General features: G+C 40.2%; 1 pseudogene; it reads right to left on the bottom strand.

Moving 5' to 3' along the window:
- Positions 1 to 312: 312 nt before the first annotated feature.
- LOC124775390 overlaps positions 313 to 8,904 on the bottom strand; it is a 165,286-nt pseudogene continuing 156,694 nt past the window's right edge.

Below are 8,904 nucleotides of genomic sequence, written 5' to 3'. Positions count from 1 at the left end.
ACAGACTGCACTGCTAAGTCCATGCTATTATGCAAGGCTGCAAGCACAATTTACTCACCTGTTCTGATGGACACTCACTACTGTGGGTACAGCACCATATCACCAATGCATTTCCCTCCTGATTTTCCAATATGGGTAAATAACGTTCCATTGCAAATTGCAATCCATAAAGAACATCAGCTTCAACCATCTCCCCTCCTAAGATTTAATCTTATAATGAATTTTAATTGCTCTCCTTTTAAAGAATTATATGTGGGGGACTGAAGACAATACATTATAGGTAAAGTTACATTACCAACAGTATTACCCACCTCAATGAATGCTATGTGCAACAGCAGCTGAAATATTCATACATCATTTTACACAACACAATATACAACGCATAAGAATTTTATGGAAAGTAAAGTAGTATTATTTCAATTTTTTCCAATAAGAGACAATAAGTTACTGACTGGAAACTTCAAACAATTAAAAAAATGATTGACTCTAAAGCATTCCCTTTGGTGGTAATGCACAACTTACCAGTATAGTAGACCACCTTATAGTCACCAATTCGTACTGCTCCAATTTCACCGTCTGGTCCTGCTAAACCACTGTTGGGATGAAATAACACCTGGAAGGATAACAGCTGATAAGTTTTGAGTAAAAAAGTGTAAGAGTACAATACAAACCAGATAACAGAATGGACCCACATAATTCTAGACTGATATCCTTAACATCAGTTTGCTATAGAATTCTTGAACACATTCCATAATAAATAATAAATAGACAAGAGTATCATTAGGAGTGCCCCAGGAAATGTGATAGGACCACTCTTATTTTCTGTATACACAAATGGTCTGATGGACAGGATGAGCAACAATTTACAGCTGTTTGCTGATGGTGCTGTGTTGTACAGAAATGTGTTATCATTGGGTGACTGTAGGAGTATACAATACGACTTAGACAAAATTTCTAGACAGTGTGATGAATGGATGTGGATGAGTATGAAAAAAAGTCCTGTAATGTTCAAATGCCAGATTAGTAGGGTGCTGCTTGACATACTCAAATTAATTGAATACATAGGGATAATGCTGTAAAGTGACATGAAATGGAATGAGTACATCAGTTTTATGGTATGGAGGATGAATGTTCTACTTGGTTTTAGTGGGAGAATTTTGTGAAAGTTAGGTGATCCATAACGGAGACAGCAAATAGAATGCTTGTGTGACCCATTCTTGAGTACTGTTTGAAGGTTTGGAATCCCCACCAGGTTGGATTAAAGGAAGACATCTAAGCAATTCAGAGACATGCTGCTAGATTTGTTACTGGTATGTTTGAGCACAATGCAAATATTACAAAGATGCTTTGTGAACTCAAATGGAAATTCTTCGAGGGAAGACAACACTCTTTTCATAAGGAACTGTTGTGGAAATTCAAAGAACCAGTATTTGAGGCCGACTGCACAATGATGCCACTGCCACCAACATATATTTTGCATCAGGACCATGAAGATAAGATGCAAGGAATTAGGGATTCTGTGACAGCTTTTAGACAATATTTTTTCCCTCACTTTACTTGTGAGTGGAAAAGGAAATGAAATAGTTGGTAGTGGTATGTGGTATCCTCCGCCATGCACTGTACAGTGGCTTGCAGACCATGTGTGTATATGTATGTGTAGAAACTTAATTATGTATATAGATAGTTCACCCATCCTGGGAATCGAGAATCTTGACAGCTTTTGCCTATTATCAATATCAATATTGCTGAAAATCAGCCCCAGAAATTCCAAGACTTTAGAGAATATTTTAATTTTTTGTATAATTTTGCATTTGATACAGTAATTCCTCAGAAAAAGTGGTCTTAACAGATGAACACACAGACAGTCAGATAAAAAATGACAAAAAATGATATATTTTCTTTGTGTGGTATAACAACAAATTAAAAAGTTTCAATTTTTTTCTTTACTTGTACTGGTAAATGTTGCTTCTTGCATTTCATGATTCTCCATCATGGGGAGTACTTTACAGGTTTTGATAAGTGAGTTTGTGAGTATCAAAATATGAGGCATAAATGGCCATAGGACCATAGACCTTAGTATGTGACATAAATTTCAACTTGATACATCTACCTATTCCCGAGCAAAAAGATTTCTTAACAGTTGGACAGATAGACAGAGAGGCAGACAGACAACTCAGCAATGCTATAAGGGTTACGATTTTAATGACTGCGGTATGGAACCCAAAATGTGATTATCTTTATCTTCTACTACTGTGACAACCATAGTTTATGCTTAAGATGTTAGAAATCAGAAATTAATTAATGTTATTTGTTTCTTGTCTTTGTCTATTTAAGTACTGGGTGTTTCCTAATTGTGGAGGCAGTACATTGGTGGTGTGGCACAGTGGGAGTGGTGAACTTCCAAATAATCTTATATCCATGTGGGTTCGATGAGCTTTAGGTATCTGGCCAGGGGTGACTTTTGTAATCAGCAAGAGAATATTATTCCCATAGATCTACCCCTAAATACTGAGGACACTCCATAGGCCCTATTTATATCAGGACACTGTGTATTGAACACTTGTAATTGAAAATCATATGTTAACTTGGAGTTTTAAAAACAGTATTCAATGTTTGTGATTAGGCCACTTAATGGTAATATAATGGAACACAGTACTATTTACAGTACACCTATGATAAAATCTGCTTTTAGCTACATTTGTGGGAATGCTTACAGCTTAATCAATTCAATGGATACAGATACTATTATTCCCTTACAGGAGACACTTCAGAAAGGCCCACATTTTTGAAAGACAATAATAACAGTTGTCAATCAGAGATTAAAACCAATATTAATCCATATCTAACAATTATCAATCTTACTCAGCATGTCTGGCTTAAGCAGATTGCAGATAGTTTTAGAAAGAAATCTATATGCAGCCTCCTTATCGAGAATGATGAGCTACCTACTTCACTGTCTCCAGTATATCACAATACTACTGACTGTCTAATGAAATGTATGTCATATCTAACTAATGAAGCTGTTTGGAAACAGAGTGCTGCAGTACCTCTAAATATCTGCTCACAAAATAAACCTACAGTTCTTAATTTCTTCAAAATTACTACTGTTATGATAGTGTAGCAGCATTTGCTCATCTTTTTAGATTGGCAGAATGCCTTCAAGCTGATAAGTCAGTGGAGTGGGTAATGAGATTCATGGGCACTTAACTGTAATCAATTAATTTCTATCTTTTGCTTTGGTACAGTTATCAAACACGCAGAGAAACCATGAAAGCTGGGGCTCTGTTCAAGTATCTATCTGTGACAGGTACGATGACTCTTATCCATATTTAAGATTTTTTCAATTATAAATGAAGTGTATTTGCAGAAAATTAGGTCAATAGCCTGTAAAGCTGATGAACCATATCATAATAAGTTCTGACTCACATTTACAGATACATATCATCTCCACCAAGTTCGTTTTCACAAAACTTGTTTTTTTGTGGAGCAGTATTAGCAGATGTCAAATATGGCTTAACAAAGTTTTTTTTTTTCCTTTTATATCATACAAAACATTACAGTTTTACTTTACTGTTTTTTAAGGAATTATGCATGCTTAGAACAAATATTTATATTTCATATTAGTAATTAAATCAAAGGGTATCTGTCAATAATCATAAATGACAGGACAGTCACTTTATTACGAAAAAGGTCTTCATATGGTTATGTGTGTCTTTCAAGATACAAGAAAACTGAAAAATTATTAGTCTAGTAATGTATGGGCATTCAGTACAATGACTCATGTACAGGCATTAATATACCCATGTCTGACTAAAGCAATGCTATTTTCATATTTCTGAAATATGTTTTTAGTAGTACTATAACCTGAATAAAATAACTTTGTGATTGGCATATTGCAGTGGTAGAGCATAATGTTACCAGTATGCAGCCAGTCAAAGCTCTGCATGGATCTACACAACAGATAACATAACAAACATGTGGCATTTAAGAAAGAACTATAATTGACTAGTGACTTGCTGAAACTTTAATGGTGTGCTTCCAGGTGTTCTTCTGAGTTATTTCCACATGGTGAACAATATTTCAATGACTGACCTAGCCATCCTCTTCAGGTGCTGCGAGTTTTGCTGTTATGTATACTTGGCAAACCACAGTGGGTTCACATGTTTTGGTTTAGAAATTTAGATTTGAAAGTACCAGAAAAATTGAACCAATGATTCTACAAATGTGTAATTTATCTGCGGCATTCATATGAAATAAACTGGAAGATACATTTAAATATTGTCAAACCATCACTCAATATTGAAGAACCCTAGTCCTGTTATTTCTACATGAAAGATAAGTACAAATGTTATTTTCGTTCTACAACTTCCAATAGACTAAATTGATAACTATATATACTTTTCAGATGAGAGAAAAAATTAACAATATTGTACATCTGAAAATGGAAAAGTATATTATGAAAAGAATAAAATGCTACTCATCAAATATCAGAGATATTGAGGCACAAATAGGTACAACAAAAATACTGTTAACGAGTAAGCATTCAGACAAATGCAACTCACTGGATTTTCCATCATTTGAAAAGTAAATTACAGTACCTGCACTTCATACACTTTTAAATCTACCATATTATAGTAGCGAAAACAGAAAATGAAGTTTACCTCATGCCCCACACTGGACTGTCCTGTCAGAATGTCTTGAATATTCATACCATCATAGAATCGATCTGATGGCAGAGATATATTGAGTATTGCAGCAATAGTTGGCATAATGTCAAGTGAAGACACTAACGCATCAGATACACTACCTGGCTGAAATTGAAACAATTTTATGTCATTTTATATGTTTCACTAAAGTTAGAATTAATATTTCATAATTACCTGTCATTTCATTATTATACTTAAATATGAAATAAAAGTTAAAGAGGTCTACGTATTGCAAGTTAGATAGCTAGTTATATTTTCTATGGATCACTTTGAACACTAGATTGTAATGACATGGGATGACTCATTTTACATTCCCTCCACAAATTAATTTGTACATGTGGTTAATTCTGAACATTTCTAAGTTCCTTTTTCTTCTTTTTAATACATATATTACAAAAAAAGATATAAAGATGTGTGTTAGTAATTTCTACCCATCATCCTTTATACATTACAATAATAGAAGGAGTTGGCAGGGAGAAACATTCTCATTTTGTTTTTAAATTTTACTCTGTATCTGTCAGACATTTTATATCACTGGGCAAGTGACAAAAAAATTTTGTTGCAGCACTGTGCATCTCTTTTTGTGCTAAAGACAACCTTAATGCAGAGTAATGAATGTCATTTTTCCTTGCAGACTGTAATTATGTACATCATTCTTCCTTTTGAATGGTAGTGGATTATTTATAACAAAATTCACGAGAGAATAAATATACTGTGAAGCAGTAGTCAGAACGCCCATCTCTTTAAGCAGATCTCTACTAGATGATCATGGGTGAGCTCCACATTTTATTCTTATAGCACATTTTTGATCAATGAAGACTTTATTTTTTAAAGATGATGAGGGAATACCGAATAGTTGTAGGTAAACAACTAGAATTCTCTCAGATACAGATTTATTCGCACTTAGCTTCTACACGGATACAAGTCCGGAGGCTAACTCCCGTTAGCGTCCAACATCCTGCCCAAAGCCCTCTCCTCAAAGATAGCACACTTACGCACAGAACAAATATCGATATTCATGGTGCTCTACGCCACATAGCCCCCCCCCCCCTTCCCCCGCACAGTATGGAGTACGTCCCTGTGAATGGGGGGCGTGAGAAGTTAGGAAGGTAACGCACAGTTCTTCTGCGTCAGGCGGAAGCGCTCGACTGGTAGGAGACCGGGGGGTGAAACCCGGTACGTCGACGGTGAAATCAGCAAGCGACGCCGGCGGCTGCAGACAACGTCCCGTCCTGGAGTGGAGGTGTAGCACTTCGTCAGCTGGCAGGCGGAGAATCACCTTGCCTGAAGGCCTAACAAAGGCACGCAAATTGCCACACGCAGCACTTCTGCTCAATTTAAAGCGGCGCACCACATGAGATTCTGCACTTCCTCCCTCAATATTGTCACATGCGAGTACCACACACACTATATCGCCATCTACGACAACAGATAATTTATGTATGTCATCAGGGTGCACATGTGTTGTGAATTCTTGGATGGCACCTGTACGAGCAATGGTAGGGAGGCAGGGAGGTGTGGGAAAGCCATGGCAGGGGGAAGCATCTGCTAAGAGGGGGGTGGCAGGTGCACTGGACTGTGCAGGAGACAACCTCGGGCGATCAGCTGACAGACGAGGGAGCGTGACTGAAGGCAACGACGAGCCAGCGTGGATTGAACGGCGTGACAAAGAGCTGTCACACGAAGATGGTAACACAATGGTAGAATCCAAGTGGTTGGCAGTTCGACTGCGAGGGCTGTGAGGAGTGAAGCCCCGAAAAGATTGGCCACTCAAATTAGATGAACGCGGAGAAGGAGCAGTGCTCGGCAGAGAAGCACGCTGTGGAGAATCAATACCCGAATGCATGGTGTGGGAAGATGGATGGCCGCTCGAAGCAGGAGTGGGAGAAATAGGGGCAGAATCAGGGAGGTTCACCTGAGGCTCAATGAAAGCTGGTTTCACTCGGTTGAGTGAGACCGTGGTTACAGAGTCTTTTATGAGGAGATCCATGTTATTCTCAGAGCGTTTGACGACCTTGTAAGGACCTGTGTAGGGCGACTGAAGCAGGGCTTTGACTGAGTTGTCTCTGAGAAACACGTACTCACAAGAGTCTAGCGTGCGCGGTACGTACACGCGCGGGGGTGTATGAGCAGCCGGAGGTGGCGGCTGAATTTTGCTGCAGTGCAAGCGCACCCGCTCGAGAAGTGAAGGGAGTTCAGAGGGCCATGGAAGTGGGGTCGGAGTGACTAATTCTCCAGGCAAAACCAGAGGTTGGCCATACACAAACTCAGCTACGGAACCCTTGAGGTCTTCCTTGAAAGTCGCACGAAGGCCAAGAAGCACGAAGGGCAGTGCCTCTGTCCATAGTGAGTCATGGCAACGCAGGGCAGACTTTAAGTTGCAATGCCATCGCTCGACAAGCCCATTGCTTTGGGGGTGGTATGCAGAAGTATGAATTTTGACAATACCACACATTTTATATAAGTCAGAGAAAACTGAAGACTCGAATTGTCGCCCCTGGTCAGTGGTGAGGTAAACAGGTGAGCCAAATCTAGAGATCCACGAATCTAAGAATGCTCAACTTACTGTCTCAGAGGTAATGTTTGGAATAGGCACACCCTCAGCCCACCGAGTCATCCTGTCAATACCTGTAAACAAGTAACGGAAACCCTCGGAGGGGGGCAAAGGGCCTACGAGGTCGACATGAACATGGTGAAACCAGCCTGGCGGTTGGGCAAAACAGCCAAGGGGTGGAGAAGTGTGCCTGGAAACTTTGTTCTGTTGACACACCACGCATTCCCTTGCCCAAGACTGACAGTCACGGTGCATGTCTCTCCAGACAAACCGTTCAGCTACCAGACGGGTGGAAGCTTTGACACCGGGGTGTGCTAATGTGTGTAGTTTGTCAAAGACCTGGTGTTGAAGGGGCTTAGGAATGAATGGCCGCAACATACCAGTTGATTCATCACACCACACTAAGTCAGATATGCCAGGGAAAGTAGAGCGTACCAGTTGGAGAGAGGAGCTGTGGTCTGAAATTAACTGCATGGTATCGGGGTCTGCCGATTGCAACCAAGGTAGGTCCATTAAGTCAATTAAGGTTGTGACAGCACCAACACGTGAGAGAAAATCAGCGACCACATTGTCCGCTCCTCGGATGTAGCGAATGTCATTTGTAAATTGCAAGATGTAATCGATGTGACGAAAGCGTCGTGGGGGCGGATCAGCCGCAGGATTTTTTATGGCAGGAACCAACGGCTTGTGATCAGTGAGCGCACAGAAATCTCGTCCCTCAACATCAGTTCTGAAGTGTCTTATGGCCTCGTAAACTGCAAGTAATTCTCTGTCGAATGCTGAGTATTTCTTCTGCGCGTTGTTTAGCTTTTTTGAGAAAAACTGCGGGGGGGTCGTAACATCGTTGTATGTCTGACTCAGTACTGCACCGATAGCATTGTCACTAGCATCAGTAGTGATAAACATTGTGGCTGTTTGAGTTCATTAAATGCCTTGTCCATGTCTGGTGTCCATGGTACCTGGCGGGTGCCAGAAGTTTGTGGGCCAGCGAGAGCATCTGTGAGAGGAGCCTGCACCGCAGAAGCGGCTGGCAAATGTTTCCGGTAATAATTAACTGTTCCGATGAACCTGCATAATTCCCTATAGGTCTGAGGGCGTAGCATCTCGAGAACAGACCGTCCGATGACACAACATAACTTAGGAATGTGGCGGATGACTGGTGCAATTGAGTCTTTTTATTGTTCAGTTCAATACCAGCGGCTGCTAAAATCTCTGTCACGACTGGAACACGCTCCTCACTCTGTTCCAAAGTAGAAGCAAAAACCAATATGTCGTCCATGTATACAAAACAAAAGTCTAGATGGGATAAAGTTTGATTGATGAAATGCTGCCACGTTTGGGGGGCGTTTTTCAACCCAAACGGCATAAATTTGTATTGGAACAGCCCGAAGGGAGTGGTTATGGCAGTCTTTTCAATATCCTCAGGAGCCATAGGAATCTGATGCGTGCTTACAATCCAAAACAGAGAAGTACTTTGCACCTGCGAGCGCATGATTGAAGTCTGCAATGTGTGGGACCGGATATTTATCAATGATGGTGCGGGCATTTAAACGCCTATAGTCTCCGACCATACGCCAAGTACCGTCTTTCTTTTGGTCAAACAGGATAGGACTAGCCCAGCAACTGGAAGAAGGTTCAATTATT

The sequence above is a fragment of the Schistocerca piceifrons genome, chromosome 2 (assembly GCF_021461385.2).
Source record: "Schistocerca piceifrons isolate TAMUIC-IGC-003096 chromosome 2, iqSchPice1.1, whole genome shotgun sequence".
In the NCBI taxonomy this organism is placed as follows: Eukaryota; Metazoa; Arthropoda; class Insecta; order Orthoptera; family Acrididae; genus Schistocerca; species Schistocerca piceifrons.
The sequence above is the reverse complement of the archived record's forward strand: the minus strand, read 5'-3'. Positions and strand labels throughout refer to the sequence as shown.